The sequence below is a fragment of the Xyrauchen texanus genome, chromosome 4 (genome assembly GCF_025860055.1).
Source record: "Xyrauchen texanus isolate HMW12.3.18 chromosome 4, RBS_HiC_50CHRs, whole genome shotgun sequence".
Taxonomy (NCBI): domain Eukaryota; kingdom Metazoa; phylum Chordata; class Actinopteri; order Cypriniformes; family Catostomidae; genus Xyrauchen; species Xyrauchen texanus.
This window is the reverse complement of record NC_068279.1, coordinates 397,501-421,500: the sequence shown is the minus strand read 5'-3', so window position 1 is coordinate 421,500 and position 24,000 is coordinate 397,501. Positions and strand designations below refer to the sequence as shown.

The 24,000-nt window shown below is 38.4% G+C and overlaps 1 protein-coding gene and 1 long non-coding RNA gene across 6 annotated transcripts in view; one reads left to right on the top strand and one right to left on the bottom strand.

Annotated features, from left to right (window-relative positions):
* The window catches only part of LOC127643250 (E3 ubiquitin-protein ligase RNF43-like), a 182,052-nt gene that overhangs the window by 99,326 nt on the left and 58,726 nt on the right, over positions 1–24,000 (top strand). The window lies entirely within an intron of this gene.
* On the bottom strand, positions 3,508–4,610 carry LOC127643271 (uncharacterized). 3 transcript variants are annotated; one of them, XR_007970473.1, is made up of 4 exons: positions 4,486–4,528; positions 4,210–4,393; positions 3,934–4,117; positions 3,508–3,749 (listed from the first exon to the last, which is right to left on the bottom strand). It is a non-coding gene; the product is annotated as an uncharacterized LOC127643271 (long non-coding RNA). The 3 variants fall into 3 exon arrangements; XR_007970472.1 differs by lacking the exons at positions 3,508–3,749; positions 4,486–4,528 and adding an exon at positions 4,578–4,610 and having other exon boundaries at positions 3,878–4,117; XR_007970471.1 differs by lacking the exon at positions 3,508–3,749 and having other exon boundaries at positions 3,879–4,117.

Sequence of the window (24,000 nt, the reverse complement as noted above, 5' to 3'; positions counted from 1 at the left end):
ACATTTCTACTATTAATCATTTTTTACATCTAAAATATATATTTACAATATGTTACCGTAAGATTACATAAACCTTAAAGAGATGGTTTTCATTATGTCATCATTTACTCACCTTTATGTTGTTCCAAACCTGTATGACTTGCTTTCTTCCCTGGAACACAAAAGTTAAATTATAATAATAATAATTATATAAAAATGAATCATATTTTAATCAACGCCCCTAATGGGTCCTGACCCCCTGTTTGAGAATCACTGCTCTGGATTACACATTCAGATCGGCCTTCCTGCCTTCACACGCCCTAAACACGCTCCGGTGACCCGCTCACAGAACGCCCTTCAGTCCGTCATCCATCATCTGCGCTTCATACTCTCATATCCGGTTCTCATCTGTTGCTCTTGGCACGTTCTGGCAGGGAAAACTCTTTTGTGATTTATCAGTCGTCATCTCTTATCGCCTGCTAGCGCTTATATTTAGGCGGGCTTTTATTCTGCCTTCTGTCTTCACAATGAAGACCTCAACAGGACTTCAGGAATGAAAGAAATGTGTTTACAGTGCTGGAACACTGACCTGTGTAGCCTGAGGGTTATCTACCACTCAGGACGGGTGGTGTGACGGTGTATATAGTTCTCGAGTTGATTGACAGGCGATGTCTGTATCTAAAAGGTGATTGGTTCTTTTACCTGTAAGGCGGGACTTCCTTTCTTCATTTGTTGACCGTTGGGCGCTAGAGCGTCTTGTTTGAGCATTCCAATTTCTCCCATTTAAGTGATGTACATATAGGACTGGTTTTGCTGTGGATCTAGATACTCGTCCACCTGTTTCCTCCAGCATCTTCACAAGGTCCTTTGCTGTTGTTCTGGGATTGATTTGCACTTTTCACACAAACTACGTTCATCTCTAGGAGACAGAATGCGTCTCCTTCCTGAGCGGTGTGATGACTGTGTGGTCACATGGTGTTTATACTTGTGTACTATTGATTGTACAGATGAACGTGGCACCTTCAGGGGTTTGGAAATTGCTCCCAAAGATGATCCAGGTACACCTCCAGTTCAGTACATCTATCAGAAGCTAACTGGCTAATTGTCTAGAGGCTTGACATCATTTTCTGGAATGTTCCAAGCTGCTTAAAGACACAGTTAACTTACTGTATGTAAACTTCTGACCCGCTGGAATTGTGATTATAGTCAATTACAAGTGACACAATCGGTCTGTAAACTCGGTCTGAGAAATGACTCATGTCACGCACAAAGTAGATGTCCTAAACGACTCGCCAAAACTATAGTTAGCTAATATTAAATCTGTGGAGGGGCTAAAGAATGAGTTTTAATGACTTAGTGCATGTAAACATCTGTAAATGGGGCTTAAGGTAAAATGTGGTGTAACCGCCCTGAGAATGAAGATCATTTAATACTGAAAAGATTTGCACATGCAAAGTACAATTTGTCAGTTTACTCTGATCTGATTGGTTAAATAACGTGACGGACAGCTGCTTCTTCATATGGCTCAGCAGGGGCGTGGGTAATGTTGGGTCTGAGGAACAGGGTCCTCACTAGAGGGGGCCACGGAAACGCAAAGGTGGAACGTTTATTCTCTGGAACTTGAAATATAACTAAACCTCCCAATAACTTTTAAATTTGAATTAATAACATCCCCAAAACCTGCACATACCTACCTAATTAATTATGCGAACACAACAGCCAATAGCAAGTCCTCCATGCAAAAACAAAACAGGAAGTGTGAAAGGGGTCGTCAGAGTTACCGCTGACCAATTCTCCAATTTATATCGGATTATTAAAAATCTCATGGAAGGTGAGGACAAGCAGTTTGTTTATGTAAATATCATTTAATGTTTACTTTATGTATTGTTTGATATCTTACAGATCCCAACCTTTCATTTCATATTTATATTTATGAATTTGTTGCATTTTGATACATTTCAATTATTTAAAAATATAAGTAATGGATGCTGTGCGTATACACATTTATTTTAGATTTATGCTTTCCAGTATTTTTATTATTATGAATTTCTTAATTTTTAAAATATGGATGACTTTTGTATTTAAGACATAACACATTTGTCCCTGATCTCAATTTTATTATTAATATATTATAATTAATTTAATAATATTTTAAGTTATTTTGGACCATATGTAAATGTGAGTTAGCATGTTATGATTTGCTAAAACTACATGAGAGCAGAAAAGCCTAAATATATATATATACCCTGAAAAATGAATGATCAAGTTGTGTTCACTTAAAGGGACAGTTCACCCGAAATCATTTACTCCCCCTCATGATGTCTCAGGTGTGACTTTCTCTCTTCACACTATCTATCTCTATCACTTTAGAAGACGTTTATACCGACTTTCTGGGATTTTGGGAGCTTCAAAATTCTGGTCACCATTCACTTGCATTTTAAGGACCTTCTGAGCTGCGATATTCTTCTATTTTTCCTCAAATGTGTTCTGCTGAAGACAGAAAGTCAAACACACCTGAAACTTCATGAGGGGGAGTAAATGATGAGAGAATATTCATTTTTGGGTGAACTGTTCCTTTAAAGCAGACCAATTATGCCCCTTTTTACACAATGTAATATAAGTCTCAGGTGTGCCCAGAATCAGTCTGAAGTTTCAGCTCAAAATACCCCAAAATACCGTGTTATAAAAGCCTCTTTTTGGGTGGAATTGTGTGTGTGTCTCTTTAAATGCAAATGAGCTGCTGCTCCCCGCCCCCTTTAGCTGCATTAGCTGTGGAATCAGCTAACAAGCTCATTCCGAAAGGCGTTTTGCAAACATTCACAAAATAAAAAAATGGCAGACTGTGTGTAGATCACTCAGGGGAGGAGCTATGATAATAGGGCGGAGCCCGTCACCAGTCGTGGGTGTGGCCTGATCTAACGTGACGTCACTTTAGAGCAGAAATGAAAAGCGTTCATTTTGACAAACTGTTTTTGATGAATAGAAATATAAGAAAGGCTTTTAACATTGTAGAGTGTTTATGTACACACACATTTATGTACAAACATCATGTACAAGTGCATTTTGCATAATAACTCCCCTTTAATGTGCTTTAAGAGCAGTCTTGTTTGGAAGACACACACATATACAGTGCAATATAAACACACATGGTGTCGTAATGGGGACCTTTCTGTTATAAACATCATTTATTATGAGCATCCAAACTGCACCAAAGATGAGTCAGTTACAGCACAGGAAGTCACTGTTACACTGTTTATCGCACTTGAGCTGAATGTCCTGAAACAATCCTTGAAACCATTTGCTTACCTTTCCTGCAAGGAATCATGGGAAATCAGATGTGAGCGCTCATGTGTTTTTGGAGAGCGGGATGAAGTTGTGAAATTACAGGACTACAGGAGTGTTGGTCACTCATGTTTTTGAGACGTTACAGACAGTAAAGTTGATTTTATATAAAGCTGCACTAGAACAATGTGTCACACAAAAACTCTACAAATAAAAATAATTTGACTTTAATGTTACAATGTTTTTTCTACTTTGGCAATAAAATCTCGATGTTCTCTCTCAAGTGATGGTCAGTGCTGAAGCATTTCACCAATCAGAAATTATCATAATTAATTCTGATTAATAGTAATGAGCAAAAGGATGCTCCCTTGCTCCCTATTTAGTGCATGTCTTAACCTCCAGTGTGCTGTCTGTCTGCACTGGTCTCAGAACAGTTATAGGAGAGCTATAGGATGCTCCCTTGCTCCCTATTTAGTGCATGACTTAACCTCCAGTGTGCTGACTGTCTGCACTGGTCTCGGAACAGTTATAGAAGAGCTATAGGATGCTCCCTTGCTCCCTATTTAGTGCATGACTTAACCTCCAGTGTGCTGTCTGTCTGCACTGGTCTCAGAACAGTTATAGGAGCGCTATAGGATGCTCCCTTGCTCCCTATTTAGTGCATGACTTAACCTCCAGTGTGCTGTCTGTCTGCACTGGTCTCAGAACAGTTATAGGAGAGCTATAGGATGCTCCCTTGCTCCCTATTTAGTGCATGACTTAACCTCCAGTGTGCTGTCTGTCTGCACTGGTCTCAGAACAGTTATAGGAGAGTTATAGGATGCTCCCTTGCTCCCTATTTAGTGCATGACTTAACCTCCAGTGTGCTGACTGTCTGCACTGGTCTCAGAACAGTTATAGGAGAGCTATAGGATTCTCCCTTGCTCCCTATTTAGTGCATGACTTAACCTCCAGTGTGCTGTCTGTCTGCACTGGTCTCAGAACAGTTATAGGAGAGCTATAGGATGCTCCCTTGCTCCCTATTTAGTGCATGACTTAACCTCCAGTGTGCTGTCTGTCTGCACTGGTCTCAGAACAGTTATAGGAGAGTTATAGGATGCTCCCTTGCTCCCTATTTAGTGCATGACTTAACCTCCAGTGTGCTGACTGTCTGCACTGGTCTCAGAACAGTTATAGGAGAGCTATAGGATTCTCCCTTGCTCCCTATTTAGTGCATGACTTAACCTCCAGTGTGCTGTCTGTCTGCACTGGTCTCAGAACAGTTATAGGAGCGCTATAGGATGCTCCCTTGCTCCCTATTTAGTGCATGACTTAACCTCCAGTGTGCTGTCTGTCTGCACTGGTCTCAGAACAGTTTGAAATGCATTTTATTTAATTATAACTCCACATAAAGCCTCTGAAAGACACATTTTGTTCCTCAGTCTGATAATGTACAGTATAAATAGGATTTCAAATAAAAAGCTAATGCTGTTGTCCACTGTAGTGGTCATTGTGTTTAACAGCGTGCCGTTTCACGACTAATCGCTCACATTTTTAAAATGGCATATCTGATGAAACTAGAGACTCTTTTTGACTTTAATGTCAAAACTTAATGAGGTTTCTTAGCAGATAAAGTTTTGTTGCCGTTTCTCCCAAAGACAAACGCCTGAGATCAGGGACGGATTATGACTTGCAAAGGCCCTTGGGCCAATTATATCCAAGGGCCCCCCTCTACCCAAACGTTGTTTAGGGGGGTGGGTGTTATTCGTTGATCATGGCCAAAAGTTGTTGAGGGGGAGGTGGGGGGGATTCACGTGGTCTTAAAGCCCAGGAGAGTCAAGGGCCCCCTGGGGTACTGGCCCCATTGTGCAACACAAATGCATACAGGGCAGCTGCCTGTAGCTCTCTCTCTCTGCCACACTGCCACCTCCAGCCCCTGGTGGACGGAATGCCCCGCCGTGCTCTCGGGAAACAGAAGGGGTCTCCCTCGCCCCTGGCAGCGGTTCTCCTGCTCCAGGCAGTCGCTCCCAGCTCGCCAGTGAGTCGCTCCCCGCTTGCGGTCATCGGTCTTAAACCCCGCTGCGTTTCAGCGGCCGGTAGGCGACTCCTGCGCCCCTGGCAGCGGCCCTGACTGCTCCAGGCGGTCGGTTAGGAGCCCCTTCTCCCCTCGCGGTCAGTCGCAGCTGCTCCGTTGGGGTGGACGGTAGTGGCGAGAACTCTACTACGGCGTATCCCTCCTCCTTCCCGGGCTTCGGCACCAGTGTAAAGGGATCAATGGAAAGGAGGAGGCGAAAACCGGCTTGACGATATAAATAATAGTTTAACGTTAAACTTAAAACACACAAACACACACGACGGACATGTCAGTAAACGATCTCTCTCTCTCCCGCACGATCCTCTGCAGTCGACCTTTATCCCTCACGGGAGGCTTGATTAGCCTAATACGGGACCGGGTGTGTAGGATCACGACCTGGCCCCGCCCTCCGCCCTGCCACAATAATGTATGCCCAAATAAATATGTTTATTTGTATTGCATGTAGCTCTTTTTTATGGTACAGTTTTTTGTGTGGCTGCTAAGACATCGTTATTTCCAACACAAGAACAATAAATTAAATCGATCAACAGGATCAGTTGTTCAGTCAACACTAAAACATTTCATGTACTGTAGATTAGAGCATTTACATACAAATATTATATATGTAAACTACAATTATAAAGCTCGATTGAACTTACTACACAGTCATCTCTTGTAAAATAATTGTATTTTATCTGAAAAACAGCAGCATGACAGTATCATCACCTGAGTGCTGTAATACACGAGCATCCTGTTGTCTAGACCACCCCTCTATCTGCAGTAAGTACATAATCTCAGTATAAGCTCTTCAGGTTCTGTCTAGACTCAATATATGCTGTAGAATAACCATCATTATCTACAGGTCTGAAAACACTTTACAGCTCTTTTTAATACTGTGTTAGTACATAACATAACGATTGTTTACGCTTAACCGGAAGATCCGCCCACATCGCCCGTAAAGCGTCTTGGGAATCAGGAATATTGTGGATTGTTTCCATCAAAGTTGGCAATTTCATTTTGGCGAAAAATCTGAATATCGCAAAAAACTTTTTTTTTAATTAAAGCCACGTTTCCATTCCATGTGTTCAAAAGAACTAAATCATCACTTCCGGGACATTGTAGCCACTGTGACTCTTTTATTCATAATTAATGCACACAACGTCACACAGTTCTGGGAGCACAATGTGTGTGCGTTCCTCCATCTTTATTTATCATGTGCATCTGTAAAGAAAATTCAAAAGTGTCAATAAACCTTTGCTCTGCAAACTCGATGTGGGTTTTGGAATTTTAGGACACTGGTATTTCAGGATGACCAGAGCAACATTTCAGGTGCAATGATTGGTCCACTGGTTTGTCCAGTTATGCAGGAGTAATTAAGTCACATGGCTTTTTTGATCCACATCTTGTATTCATAATAATTTAGGAAATAAAACATTTATTTGGATTTATTTGTGTGTGTGTGTCTCTCTGTGTGTGTTTGTGTGTGTGTTTGTGTGTGTGTGTGAGTGAGAGAGAGAGAGTGTGTGTGTGTGTCTCTGTCTGTGTGTGTCTGTGTGTGTTTGTGTGTGTGTGTCTGTATGTGTGTGTGTGTGTGTGTGAGAGAGTGAGAGAGTGTGTGTGTGTGTGTGTGTGAGAGAGAGAGTGAGAGAGTGTGTGTGTGTGTGTCTGTATGTGTGTGTGTGAGAGAGAGAGAGAGAGTGAGATAGTGTGTGTGTGTGTGTGTGTGTGTGTGTGTGTGTGTGTGTGTGTGTGTGTGTGTGTAGAGAGAGAAAGTGAGAGTGTGTGTGTGTGTGTGAGAGAGAGAGAGAGTGTGAGAGAGTGTGTGTGTGTGTGTGTGTGAGAGAGAGAGAGAGTGAGAGAGTGTGTGTGTGTGTGAGAGAGAGAGAGAGAGAGAGAGAGAGTGTGTGTGTGTGTGTGTGTGTGTGATCTTGGATCTTGCAGATGAAGTTTCAAATGTGTTGTCTTCAGTGTGACAGCTGGTATAGTGATCTACTTTGATTTTGCGTGCGTGCGTGTGTGTGTGTGTGTGTGTGTGTGTTGTGTGTGTGTGTGTGTGTGTGTGTGTTAAATGAGTAAAACACCCCTCTCTACTTCATCTATGATGAAGCGGCTTCACTTTTACATTCCTCAAGATACTCTATGCTTTTTCCACGAGTTCAGACAGAACTATGTGAAGTATTTCTCTCTGTTTGTTTTTGTACAGTATGTGTAGTAATATTCAGATAGTGTCGTTCTGTCTTCTGTATTTCATGCTCTAAACAACATGAAAGACAAGATTGTATTACTCACTGTGTGGCAGGTGCTTCACATGTCTTTGTATTTGGTCCATGATTACTCAAATAAGATCAGATATTTTGAAGCCTCTCTCTTGAACACTCATTATGTTAATCAGAACTATATAACAGTGATTTCCAACCGGGGGTGGCTGTGAAAATAATACAATTTTGTTTTCATTCAACCTTTAAAACTAAATGTAAGATAATAGGGATTAGGGTCGGTTAAAAGTATACTTTTTTGGATTTTTCGTGATATGCTTTTGCACGATCACAATATCAATTCTTAAAATCCCAAGATCAATCTTTTACACTATGTAAAGTTCAACACTGAGATCCTTTAACTGCACGCTGAGAGTAAAAGTTTTGTTAGACCCCTTTTGTGTAATGTGTGTCCAAAGTATGGTGGCCACCCATCCCGTAAAATATGGGTCCAGTATCAAATCGCTACATTTCTACATCAGACCCTGGTTTGAGGACAAAAACATTCATACTGTACTACACTACACTATACCATACCGTACTACACTATACTATACCATACCATACTACACTATACTATACCATACCGTACTACACTACACTATACCATACCATACTACACTATACTATACCATACCGTACTACACTATACTATACCATACCATACTACACTATACCAGACCATACTGAACAATATTACACTATACTATACCATACTGTTCAACACTATACCAGACCATACTGAACAATACTACACTATACTATACCAGACTGAACAATATTACACTATACTATACCATACTGTTCAACACTATACCAGACCATACTGAACACTACTACACTATACTATACCAGACTGAACAATATTACACTATACTATACCATACTGTTCAACACTATACCAGACCATACTGAACAATACTATACTATACTATACTATACTATACCAGACTGAACAATATTACACTATACTATACCATACTGTTCTACACTATACCAGACCATACTGAACAATACTATACTATACTATACCATACTGTTCTACATAATACCAGACCATACTGAACTATACCGCACTATACTATACCATACTGTTCTACACTATACCAGACCATACTGAACACTACTACACTATACTATACCATACCGTACTACACTATACCAGACCATACTGAACAATACTACACTATACTATACCAGACTGAACAATATTACACTATACTATACCATACTGTTCTACACTATACCAGACCATACTGAACACTACTACACTATACTATACCAGACTGAACAATACTATACTATACTATACCAGACTGAACAATATTACACTATACTATACCATACTGTTCTACACTATACCAGACCATACTGAACAATACTATACTATACTATACCATACTGTTCTACATAATACCAGACCATACTGAACTATACCGCACTATACTATACCATACTGTTCTACACTATACCAGACCATACTGAACACTACTACACTATACTATACCATACCGTACTACACTATACCAGACCATACTGAACAATATTACACTATACTATACCATACTGTTCAACACTATACCAGACCATACTGAACAATACTACACTATACTATACCAGACTGAACAATACTATACTATACTATACCAGACTGAACAATATTACACTATACTATACCATACTGTTCTACACTATACCAGACCATACTGAACAATACTACACTATACTATACCAGACTGAACAATACTATACTATACTATACCAGACTGAACAATACTACACTATACCATACTGAACAATACTACACTATACTATACCAGACTGAACAATACTATACTATACTATACCAGACTGAACAATACTACACTATACCATACTGAACAATACTACACTATACTATACCAGACTGAACAATACTATACTATACTATACCAGACTGAACAATACTACACTATACCATACTGAACAATACTATACTATACTATACCAGACTGAACAATACTATACTATACCATACTGAACAATACTACACTATACTATACCAGACTGAACAATATTACACTATACTATACCATACTGTTCAACACTATACCAGACCATACTGAACAATACTACACTATACTATACCATACTGAACAATATTACACTATACTATACCATACTGTTCAACACTATACCAGACCATACTGAACAGTACTATACTATACCATACTGAACAATACTACACTATACTATACCAGACTGAACAATATTACACTATACTATACCATACTGTTCAACACTATACCAGACCATACTGAACAATACTACACTATACTATACCAGACTGAACAATACTATACTATACTATACCAGACTGAACAATACTACACTATACTATACCATACTGTACTACACTATACCAGACTGAACAATACTATACTATACTATACCAGACTGAACAATATTACACTATACTATACCATACTGTTCTACACTATACCAGACCATACTGAACAATACTACACTATACCATACTGAACAATACTATACTATACCATACTGAACAATACTACACTATACTATACCATACCGAACAATACTACACTATACTATACCATACTGTTCTACACTATACCAGACCATACTGAACAATACTACACTATACTCTACCATACTGAACAATACTACACTATACTATACCAGACTGAACAATATTACACTATACTATACCATACTGTTCTACACTATACCAGACCATACTGAACAATACAACACTATACTATACCATACTGAACAATACTACACTATACTATACCATACTGTTCTACACTATACCAGACCATACTGAACAATACTACACTATACCATACTGAACAATACTATACTATACTATACCATACTGAACAATACTACACTATACTATACCATACTGTTCTACACTATACCAGACCATACTGAACAATACTACACTATACTATACCATACTGAACAATACTACACTATACTATACCAGACTGAACAATATTACACTATACTATACCATACTGTTCTACACTATACCAGACCATACTGAACAATACAACACTATACTATACCATACTGAACAATACTACACTATACTATACCATACTGTTCTACACTATACCAGACCATACTGAACAATACTACACTATACCATACTGAACAATACTATACTATACCATACTGAACAATACTACACTATACTATACCATACTGTTCTACACTATACCAGACCATACTGAACAATACTACACTATACTATACCATACTGTTCTACACTATACCAGACCATACTGAACAATACTACACTATACTATACCATACCGAACAATACTACACTATACTATACCATACTGAACAATACTACACTATACTATACCAGACTGAACAATATAACACTATACTATACCATACTGTTCTACACTATACCAGACCATACTGAACAATACTACACTATACTATACCATACCGAACAATACTACACTATACTATACCATACTGAACAATACTACACTATACTATACCATACCGAACAATACCGTACTATACTATACCATACTGAACAATACTACACTATACTATACCATACCGAACAATACTACACTATACTATACCAGACTGAACAATACTACACTATACTATACCATATTGTTCTACACAATAACAGACCATACTGAACAATACTACACTATACTATACCATACTGTACTACACAAATCCAGACCATACTGAACAATACTACACTATACTATACCATACTGTTCTACATAATACCAGACCATACTGAACTATACCACACTATACTATACCATACTGTACTACACTATACCAGACCATACTGAACTATACTACACTATACTATACCATACTGTACAACACTATACCAGACCATACTGAACTATACCACACTATACTATACCATACTGTACTACACTATACCAGACCATACTGGACTATGCCACACTATACTATACCATACTGTACTACACTATACCAGACCATACTGAACTATACTACACTATACTATACCATACTGTACTACACTATACCAGACCATACTGAACTATACTACACCATACTATACCATACTGTACTACACTATACCAGACCATACTGAATTATACTACACTATACTATACCATACTGTACGACACTATACTATACCATACTGTACTACACTATTCCAGACCATACTGAACTATATTACACCATACTATACAACACTATACCAGACCATACTGAACTATACCACACTATACTATACCATACTGTACTACACTATACCAGACCATACTGAACTATACTACACTATACTCTACCATACTGTACTACACTATACCAGACCATACTGTACTACAATATACCAGACCATACTGAACTATACTACACTATACTATACCATACTGTACAACACTATACCAGACCATACTGAACTATACCACACAATACTACACCATACTTTACTACACTATACCAGACCATACTGAACTATACCACACTATACTATACCATACTGTACGACACTATACTATACCATACTGTACTACACTTAACAGAACTTTACTATATTATACTACACTATACCAGACCATAATGAACTATACTACACTATACCATACTGTACTAAGCTATACAGAACTTTACTATATTATACCATACTATACAGTACTATATTATACTACACTATACTATACCATACTATACTACACTATACAGAACTTTACTATATTATACCATACTATATAGTACTATATTATACTACACTATACTATACCATACTGTACTACACTATACAGAACTTTACTATATTATACTACACCATACTATACCATACTTTACAACACTATACCAGACCATACTTAACTATACTACACTATACTGTACTTTACTATGTTATACAATACTATACAGTACTATATTATACTGCACTATACTTTACCATACTACACTATACCAAACCATACTGAACTATACTACACTACACTATACAGTACTATATTATGCTATACCATACTGTAGTTTATTATATTGTACTATACTATACTAAACTACACTGTACTTTATTATATTATACCATACTGTACTATACTACACTATACTGTACTTTATTATATTATACCATACTGTACTATACTACACTACACTGTACTTTATTATACCATACTGCACTTTATTATATTATACCATACTATACTACACTACACTGTACTTTATTATATTATAACATACTATACTGCATTATGCTGTACATTATTATACTATACTACACTATACTGTACTTTATTTGTATTATACAATAATGTATTATACTATACCAGAGTATACTAAACAATACTGTACTTTATTATACCATACTGTACTATACTACACTATACTGCACTATTATATTATACAATACTATACTATACAACACTATACTGTACTTTATTATACCAGACCATACTGAACTATACTACACTATACTGTAATTTAGTATACCATACTATACTATACTACACTGCGCTAATATATTATACCATACTATGCTATACTGTGCTTTATTATATTATACCATACTAAACTGTACTACACTATACTGTACTTCATTATATTATACCATGCATTACTATATTATACTACTCTATACTTTACTATACCATACTGAACTATACTATACTACATTATACTGTTTTTTATTATATTATAACATACTGTACTATACTACACTATACTGCACTTTATTATATTATACTATACTGTACTATACTATGCCAGACCATACTGAACTATACTATACTACACTATAATGTACTTTATTGTACCACACTGTAATATACTACGCTATACTGCACTTTATTATTTTGTACCATACTGTACTATATTATACCAGACCATACTATACTATACTACACTATACTGCACTATTATACCATACTATACTTCACTATACTGTACTTTATTATACCATACTATACTACACTATACTTTATTATATTATACCATATGCTAACTCTACTATACTATACCAATTACCAAAAGCAACCTTTTTACATATCTAAAAAAGTTTTTGTTTAAGTGTTTTGTTTTTCTTCTTTGTTAAGTCTAGCTTTTTTTGTTTTTGTTTGAACAAACCCCAAACCTGAAATATTAAACTTCATTTTGATCTGGACTTGAATGATTCTCAAATTATACAGCTTGTTGAGAAGAGGTGTGATATTAAGTGATCAAACTTTTTTGTTTGCTTTGTAAAAATGTTTCACAAAATCTCACGTATCATAGAGATTTGAGGGTGTGGACTTTTCAGACTTGGGCTAGTAAGCAAAGACTCACAGGTAGTAACCACCAGGAACCCCTAGCGACCGTTTAGAACATCTTAGCAATCACATAGCAACATGCACTGTAGAAAACTGTTTTAGTGAATATTGGCAATGTTATCAGGCCAACTCCAACATCATACAGTGAGTTTCAAACGGCCCAGAAGATCTCGTGTTTTCTTCTGAAATGTAATTAATGAACTACGTCTCTCTTAGAAGCTGTCCCCAAAATGATTGAGCTGACTTCTAGGAATATTTTTCAGCCAATTTGTGTCTAAGGTTAGAAACACACACACTGTTATGGAGCAGGTTGTTGGAGGATGTGCAGTAGATAGTCGTGTTTAAATGGCCAGAGGCATTGCATGCTAGAACATTGAGCTGCCCCTGCAGTTCTCCTCTCGTCTCCTCTGATCTCTCGTTGTCTCCTCTCTGTCCCCTCTGGCCACAGATCTCTTTTAAAGCTCCTGTTTCACCTCCTCCTGTGTCTCACCTTTGCTTTGAATCTCGTCTGTCTGTCACTCTATAATCAAACAGCTCATCTGCTTCACAAAGCAGACAGGAAATATATGCTGTCGTTCTGTGCTGCTCCTTTAAATCTGTATTTAAAATACTACAATTGGTCAATTTACCAAACTTGCATGATGTATTTCCCATCTTTGTCATCCTCTTTACGTCTGATCCTACTGTCACATTTTCCCTCCTTCAGTCCATCATTTCATTCATGTTCTGAGATCCTCTGCCGTCAGATGTAGACGCTGAATCATCGTCACTGTACCAACTCACATCAGACGGTGGGCTGAAGGGGGCGTGCCGTTAATCAGTCTGAATTATCCACATCATGAGAGGTCAGTCAAGACCGCACACGCCACCGATGAGTCCATTCAGATCAGTGTGAGCGCTCGCAACTCATATTGCGGAGGAGAGATGAAGGGAATGTGTGGAATATCACCTGAGGCTCTCAAATAAGTCAAAGCCCGACTGACTCACCACATTAAAGCAGATTAAACTAGTCCAGACAGATCTGATTAACTCACTCACAGACGAACACCAGATTAACCAGCGGAGACTCATTCATGCATTCACACACATGAATCACTTCAGGTCCAGAGATCTGATGCATCTTCAGTCTGTTGCTCTGTTACAGTCTGTCTGTCATCCTTTCTGTCTGTCTGTCATCCTTTCTGTCTTTCATCCTTTCTGTCTGTCTGTCATCCTTTCTGTCTGTCTGTCATCCTTTCTGTCTTTCATCCTTTCTGTCTGTCTGTCATCCTTTCTTTCTGTCTGTCATCCTTTCTTTCTGTCTGTCATCCTTTCTGTCTGTCATCCTTTCTGTCTGTCTGTCATCCTTTCTGTCTTTCATCCTTTCTATCTGTCTGTCATCCTTTCTATCTTTCATCCTTTCTGTCTGTCTGTCATCCTTTCTTTCTGTCTGTCATCCTTTCTGTCTGTCATCCTTTCTTTCTGTCTGTCATCCTTTCTGTCTGTCATCCTTTCTGTCTGTCTGTCATCCTTTCTGTCTTTCATCCTTTCTATCTGTCTGTCATCCTTTCTGTCTTTCATCCTTTCTGTCTGTCTGTCATCCTTTCTGTCTTTCATCCTTTCTGTCTGTCTGTCATCCTTTCTGTCTGTCTGTCATCCTTTCTGTCTTTCATCCTTTCTGTCTGTCTGTCATCCTTTCTTTCTGTCTGTCATCCTTTCTTTCTGTCTGTCATCCTTTCTGTCTGTCATCCTTTCTGTCTGTCTGTCATCCTTTCTGTCTTTCATCCTTTCTATCTGTCTGTCATCCTTTCTATCTTTCATCCTTTCTGTCTGTCTGTCATCCTTTCTGTCTTTCATCCTTTCTGTCTGTCTGTCATCCTTTCTGTCTTTCATCCTTTCTGTCTGTCTGTCATCCTTTCTTTCTGTCTGTCATCCTTTCTGTCTTTCATCCTTTCTGTCTGTCTGTCATCCTTTCTATCTTTCATCCTTTCTGTCTGTCTGTCATCCTTTCTTTCTGTCTGTCATCCTTTCTATCTGTCTGTCATCCTTTCTGTCTGTCATCCTTTCTGTCTTTCATCCTTTCTGTCTGTCTGTCATCCTTTCTGTCTTTCATCCTTTCTGTCTGTCTGTCATCCTTTCTTTCTGTCTGTCATTTTGTCGGTCTTTCATCCTTTCTGTCTGTCTGTCATCCTTTCTGTCTGTCATCCTTTCTATCTTTCATCCTTTCTGTCTGTCTGTCATCCTTTCTTTCTGTCTGTCATCCTTTCTATCTGTCTGTCATCCTTTCTGTCTTTCATCCTTTCTGTCTGTCTGTCATCCTTTCTGTCTTTCATCCTTTCTGTCTGTCTGTCATCCTTTCTTTCTGTCTGTCATCCTTTCTATCTGTCTGTCATCCTTTCTGTCTTTCATCCTTTCTGTCTGTCTGTCATCCTTTCTTTCTGTCTGTCATCCTTTCTTTCTGTCTGTCATCCTTTCTTTCTGTCTGTCATCCTTTCTATCTTTCATCCTTTCTGTCTGTCTGTCATCCTTTCTGTCTGTCTGTCATCCTTTCTTTCTGTCTGTCATCCTTTCTATCTTTCATCCTTTCTGTCTGTCTGTCATCCTTTCTTTCTGTCTGTCATTTTGTCGGTCTTTCATCCTTTCTGTCTGTCTGTCATCCTTTCTGTCTGTCATCCTTTCTGTCTTTCATCCTTTCTGTCTGTCTGTCATCCTTTCTATCTGTCTGTCATCCTTTCTGTCTGTCTGTCATCCTTTCTATCTGTCTGTCATCCTTTCTGTCTGTCTGTCATCCTTTCTGTCTGTCATCCTTTCTGTCTGTCTGTCATCCTTTCTATCTGTCTGTCATCCTTTCTGTCTGTCTGTCATCCTTTCTGTCTTTCATCCTTTCTATCTGTCTGTCATCCTTTCTGTCTGTCATCCTTTCTGTCTTTCATCCTTTCTGTCTGTCTGTCATCCTTTCTGTCTTTCATCCTTTCTGTCTGTCTGTCATCCTTTCTTTCTGTCTGTCATCCTTTCTGTCTGTCTGTCATCCTTTCTGTCTGTCTGTCATCCTTTCTATCTGTCTGTCATCCTTTCTGTCTGTCTGTCATCCTTTCTGTCTTTCATCCTTTCTGTCTGTCTGTCATCCTTTCTATCTGTCTGTCATCCTTTCTGTCTGTCTGTCATCCTTTCTGTCTGTCATCCTTTCTGTCTTTCATCCTTTCTGTCTGTCTGTCATCCTTTCTGTCTGTCTGTCATCCTTTCTGTCTGTCTGTCATCCTTTCTATCTGTCTGTCATCCTTTCTGTCTGTCTGTCATCCTTTCTGTTTGTCATCCTTTCTGTCTGTCTGTCATCCTTTCTATCTGTCTGTCATCCTTTCTGTCTGTCATCCTTTCTATCTTTCATCCTTTCTTCCTGTCTGTCATTTTGTCGGTCTGTCTTTTATTCTTTGTATTTTCTTGGTTTGTTAGATTATTTTTTTACTTTCTTTTGTTCAGAAGTCTTTCTCTTCATTATTGTAATGTCTCATATTCTATTGTTCTTGAATATTCTCTTGTGAGTGTCTGTAAATTATATTATCCTTTGCTTTTGCATATTAATAAAGTAATTAAACATGTGACGAATGCTTATTCTGCCTGTGAAATCTGTTGAGCGTTGTGTTGTGGACCGTATTGCCCGAGGGAGTGCTTCTGTATGTTTTCATAACCTTGTGAATAACATGAATATCTGGCACCTGTGCTGCTAAACTCTGTCCAGTTGCCAAAATACACACACACACGTAGAGCTACACACACAATCTGAGTGTGTTTCTACTTTTGAACACTTTAAATTAAACGGTGTAATTTCTGTGCTTTTGAGGATTACGGTACCATTTTTATGGTAGAGTTGAGTGAGTATTGACGCTATCACACCTGGAGTCGTGAGTTTGAATCCAGTCAGGTCTCCTTAGCAAACAAATTGGCCCGGTTGCTAGGGAGGGTAGAGTCACATGGGGTAACCAAATTGGCCTGGTTGCTAGGGAGGGTAGAGTCACATGGGGTAACCAAATTGGCTTGGTTGCTAGGGAAGGTAGAGTCACATGGGGTAACCAAATTGGTCCGGTTGCTAGGGAGGGTAGAGTCACATGGGGTAACCAAATTGGCCTGGTTGCTAGGGAGGGTAGAGTCACATGGGGTAACCAAATTGGCCTGGTTTCTAGGGAGGGTAGAGTCACATGGGGTAACCAAATTGGCCTGGTTGCTAGGGAGGGTAGAGTCACATGGGGTAACCAAATTGGCTCGGTTGCTAGGGAAGGTAGAGTCACATGGGGTAACCAAATTGGTCCGGTTGCTAGGGAGGGTAGAGTCACATGGGGTAACCAAATTGGTCCGGTTGCTAGGGAGGGTAGAGTCACATGGGGTAACCAAATTGGCCCGGTTGCTAGGGAGGGTAGAGTCACATGGGGTAACCAAATTGGCTTGGTTGCTAGGGAGGGTAGAGTCACATGGGGTAACCTCCTCATGGTCGCTATAATGTGGTTCTCGCTCTCGGTGGGCGTGTGGTGAGTTGTGTGTGGATGCTGCAGAGAATAGCGTGAAGCCTCCACATGCGCTACGTCTCCATGGTAACGCACTCAAGTCACGTGATAAGATGCGCGGATTGACGGTCTCAGACGTGGAGGCAACTGAGATTCGTCCTCCGCCACCCGGATTGAGGCGAGTCACTACGACACCATGAGGACTCGGAGCGCATTGGGAATTGGGCGTTCCAGATTGGGGAGAAATAAAATTGGGGGAACATAAATAAAAGGGTCATTGATAAAGATGTAGGTGATAAAAATTTGAAATATTTTGAAAATCTAATTTAAATCACATGTTAAAGTTCATAGATTCAATTTAATCTTGGTGTCCAATTTGTTTTCAGAAATGTTATCAAAAATTTTAGAGCATTTTCTACAAACGCCATTTCATAAAAACAGTCAAAAAAATCTGATAAATAAAATAAATAAATAAAAAACAGGACTTCTCTCTGTTTTATGGTTTTTGTCAACAAAAACAACAAAATGGCAAAGTTTTATTTATTTATTTATTTTTTATAATATTTTATTAGATCTGGAGAAACAAATACGCCTAGTGTTACATCATTGACCCACAATCTAATAACTGTTTAATACAATTAATAATGCTATTCTATTTATTTTTTAATTAATTGAATGAAATCTTAAAACAGGGATGCCCAATAACGTCGATCGCAAAGGCAATGCTGGTAGATCGCACACAATTTAAATGTACTTTCGTTAAATTTTAATAAAAATAAATATAATGTCTTTCCTTCTTTTAGTTTCTGTCTGACTTGCACTTGACCAGTAAATATTGAGCAGTCAAACCTAGTTGTCATGGCAACTGAATAAACAAAACATGGCCTGGTCAATATTTACTGGTAAATGCCCTGACTATTGTAATCTATTGTGCTGTAGGTGTTTTGGGTTTAGTGTTAAAACTGAATGATATCAACATTGAACATTATTATATATTTGTTTATTAATTAGAAGATGAATTCCATGTAGGGATACATGCAGTAGTCCCAACAAGCATTTTCTTATTTTAAATGAAACTGTGTTTTTTTAGTTGGTAGATCTTATAGAGTTGCTCATTTAAAAGTAGATCATCACACAATAAAGTGTGTGCACCCCGTCTTAAAATGTAAATGTGTGTATGTATATATATATATATTATAATTTCTTTTTTAATTTGTTATGTAATATGCAGTTATTGGATTGCATTCAGCAAAACTAATAATGTTTATCTTCTACATCTTGTGTAATGAACATTCAGTGAGTATTTTACAGTTCTTGGGTATGAACAAAAATATGAACTGCTCCGACTGTGTTTTTGATTCATTCGGTTGCGCTGTTGATTCAGTCCAGAGTATTTTAGTACGGTGTTTCATCCGGGTCTGTGTAAGTGTGCACAATACAGAACCGTTAACAGAACCAATACTCGTGAAAGATGGATTCAGGATTGGAGGATGAACTGGCACTTAGTTCTTGACACTAGGCGTCAGTTGGCATTGAAACGAAGTGATGGGTCACAAGTTCAAATCCCTCGAGTGCCTTGTGATCTTACCCCTAGCGTGAGGCACTTAACCCTTAGCTGACCTTTACTAATAAATCTGCTCTGTTCAAGTGAAGCGTGTGTATGTCAATAGGCCGTCCTGCCCCCGTGCCAACATTATGCCATCAGGAGTTCAGGTTTTCAACTGGTTTTGCTTATGGACATCAAGTGGCGACCCAACATAGATTTAAAATTGTATATCTTGCAAAAGTGCACTGAATGGGTCATATTTTGGGGGTTGTTCAGAACAGATGGTGACCGACTGACTTAAACAAAAGCTTGTTAACTGGCTGTGTTGGCATCAGTTCTTCTTAGTCCATATAAAGCTTCATTTGCATCTAAGATATTAGTGCATCAGAGATTCCTGCTCCTGGAACGTTCCCTGTTAGTTCCCGTCCATGGCATTAATGAGTTTTCTTAAGTCGATGACATGTACTTTGTTAATGAGATTTCCAAATGAACCGTGAATGGGCATGAATAGAAGCCCAGTGAGTCATATGCTCTACTTTAATATCCATATTGTTCTGCCAACTCGCCAGAAAGGGAGTCCAAACGGAGCAAACCCTCTCGGGTTCAGTTTCAAAGCAAGCTTTTGTGTTTGGGTTATTCCGTTTTTCCATGAGAAACATTCTCTAGTTAGAGATTTATTTTCTCTCCTTTGTATCTCTTCTTTCTTTGGTACACTTTTCTTTTGTGGTTTGCCAGCACAGGTGAAGTGGCTTTTCTGAAACACTTTCTGGCACAGCTCTGGTTTTATTTGATGTTTTGCTTCTATAGTTCAGCTGCATTACAAAACCTCAGTGAGCTGCCTAACTAGACAGCATTTTAGGCACCCTAGGTGTGCATCCAGAACGTAGTTAGCAGCAATGACATACTTCATTTTTGCATGTGTCGTTTTGACTCATGCATTGATGATATGTTGGTGTCGCTCATGAACGATTCTTGGACTGGCCATTTGGAGCTCCGGCCATTTTTCCGGTGGGCCGCTGAGTAATTTGGGCCGGCCCTGAGCAAGTACTGGCCCGTCCTACAGGCCATATAGGTGGCCGCCCTAGGCTCAAACACGAGCGAGAATTCAGTAAACGTATTAAGGTCAAGTCATTTTTATTTGTATAGTGCTTTTCACAACACACATCATTTTAAAAGAGCACAAAACTCCATTAGATGTTGCAGGCAGAGATCAGTGAGGTGCATCACAGTTCAACCAGCTGGTCATTTCAGTGAGGTCCATCTTAAGTCCAAGGTTCAGGCAGTGGCATATGAAGTATCCCATGTCTTATGGTTGGAGTTGGCATCAGTTCATCCTCTGAAGTCCATCATAATAGACTGAAGTGATGTCTGGCTAGCAATGGCTACATTTAGTCATCAACACTCAGCAACACGTAGCAGTGGAGTCCAACACCAAGCAGCAACGGAGATGGATCTGGCCGGTTGCAGAGTTATAGATCATGATAGATGTTTCTGGTTCCAGCAGACCCAACTAAAGCAGCCCAATTGTGTGTTAGAGGATAAATTAGGTGCATGTCTGGATAAATAGAGGAATCTTTAGTCTAGACTTAAACTGAGGGAGTGTGTCTGAGTCCCGAACAGTGTTTGGGAGACTATTCCATAGTTTAGGAGCCAAATATGAAAAGGATCTTCCTCCTTTAGTGGATTTTGATATTCTAGGAACTATTAACAGGGCAGAATGTTGTGATCGTAATGAATGTGATGGAATATAGCGTGGTAGAAGATCACTTAAGTACTGCGGAGCTAGAGCATTCAAAGCTTTCTATGTAGTTACAGAATATTATAATTAATACAGAATTTAACAGGTAACAATGTAACGATGATAAAATGGGGCTAATATGATCATATTTCTTGGTTCTCGTCAGCACTCTGGCTGCTGCATTTTGAACCAATTGAAGTTTATTTATTGATCTTGCTGGACATCCTCCCAGTAATGCATTACAATAATCTAGTCTTGAGGTCATGAACGCATGAATTAGTTCTTCGGCATCAGCAACAGAGAGCATGTGCCTTAATTTAGCAATATTTCTTAGGTGGAAGAATGCTGTTCTACAAACATTTGTAATTTGATTTTCAAAAGGACAGATTTGTATCAAATATAACACCTAAGTTCTTTGCTGTTGAACATGATGTAACAGAATATCCATCGAGAGCCAAATTATATTTTAGCGGCTTATTTTTAGAGGTTTTTGGTCCAATAATTAGAACCTCTGTTTTGTCAGAATTGAGTAAAAGGAAATTTCTGGCCATCCAATCTTTTATTTTATTGATACGTGCTGCTAATTTTGATAATTGTGAAATCTCATCAGGTTTTGAAGAAATATAAAGTTGTGTATCGTCAGCATAGCAGTGGAAACTTATTCCATGATTCCTGATAATATCTCCCAGGGGAAGCATATACATGGAGAAAAGCAGAGGCCCTAAAACTGATCCCTGTGGCACTCCATATTTTACTTTTGTTTGGTTTGACAATTCCTCATTTACATAGACAAAGTGGTAGCGGTCTGCTAAATATGACCTAAACCATGCTAATGCCACTCCACAAATTCCAACATAATTCTCCAGCCTATTCAAGAGAATGTCGTGATCTATCGTGTCGAATGCAGCACTAAGATCTAAAAGCACTAGAAGAGAAATGCAGCCGCGATCAGATGATAAGCGTTATTTGTAACTCTGATAAGTGCAGTCTCTCTACTGTGATGAGGCCTAAATCCTGACAGAAATTCTTCATATATACTATTTCTCTGTAGAAATGAACATATTTGGGAGGACACTACCTTTTCTAGTATTTTCGACATAAACGGGAGATTTGAAATCGGTCTATAATTAGCCAGTTCTCCAGGATTAAGTTGAGGCTTCTTAATTAGCGGTTTGATAATTGCCATTTTAAAGTTTCTTTGGACATGTCCTAAGCATAGCGAGGAGTTAATGATATTAAGAAGAGGTTCTGATATTACAGGAGATACCTCTTTTAAGAGCTTAGCTGGTATTGGGTCTAACAAACATGTTGTGGCTTTTGATGTTTCGATAAGTTTTGTTAGCTCTTCATGACCTATGATAGCGAAGGATTGAAGTTGCATGTGAGGAAATTTATTAGACACTGTTTTCTGAGGTGCGATGACAGATGATTGCATAATTCTTATTTAAATTTTATCTGTAAAGAAATTCATGAAGTCATTATTCTTGAGCTGTGACGTAATATCTGGTTCTGTTGAGGCTTTATTCCTAACCAATTTATCCACAGTACTGAATAAACATCTTGTATTGTTGTGGTTATTTTCTGAGTTTGCTATAATATGCTGAGTATCTGTAATCTGTATCTGTAGCTACAGACACTATCCTTCCATGCACCGTGAAATACTTCTAATTTTGTATTCTTCCAGAGCTGCTCTCTTGAGAGTATGAGTGTGATCATTGTACCATGGTGCAGGGCTTATTTCTTAAATTTTCTTTAATCGAAGTGGGGCAACAACATCAAGGGTGCTAGAGAAGACTATATAAAAAAAATTGTTATTACATCAAGTTCTTCTAGACTTTTTGGTTTACTGAGTATATGAGACAAATTTGGAAGACTAATAGTGAAGCTATCTTTAGTGTTCGAAAGAATAGTTCTACCTGAACGATAGTGTGGTGTAGATTGAGTAACATTAGCTGATTGCAGCATGCAAGAGACGAGGTAATGATCCGAGATGTCATCGCAGAATCTGCTGCAGAATTTATATATTATGAACATCAACTCCATATGACAGAATTAAATCTAGCGTATGATTATGGCGATGAGTTGGTCCTGTTACATTTTGTCTGACTCCAAGAGAGTTGAGAATATCGATAAATGCTAATCCCAATGTATCATTTTCATTATCTATGTGAATGTTGAAGTCACCAACAATTAAGGCTCTATCTACAGTAACTACAAGATCTGATAGAAAAATAGCAAATTCACCAAGGAAGTCAGAATAAAGCCCGGGTGATCTATACACTGTAGCAAGGACAAAAGACGACAGAGATTTTTTATTTATATCTGACGGTGTCACATTAAGCATTATTAGTTCAAAAGACTTACATTTATATCCTG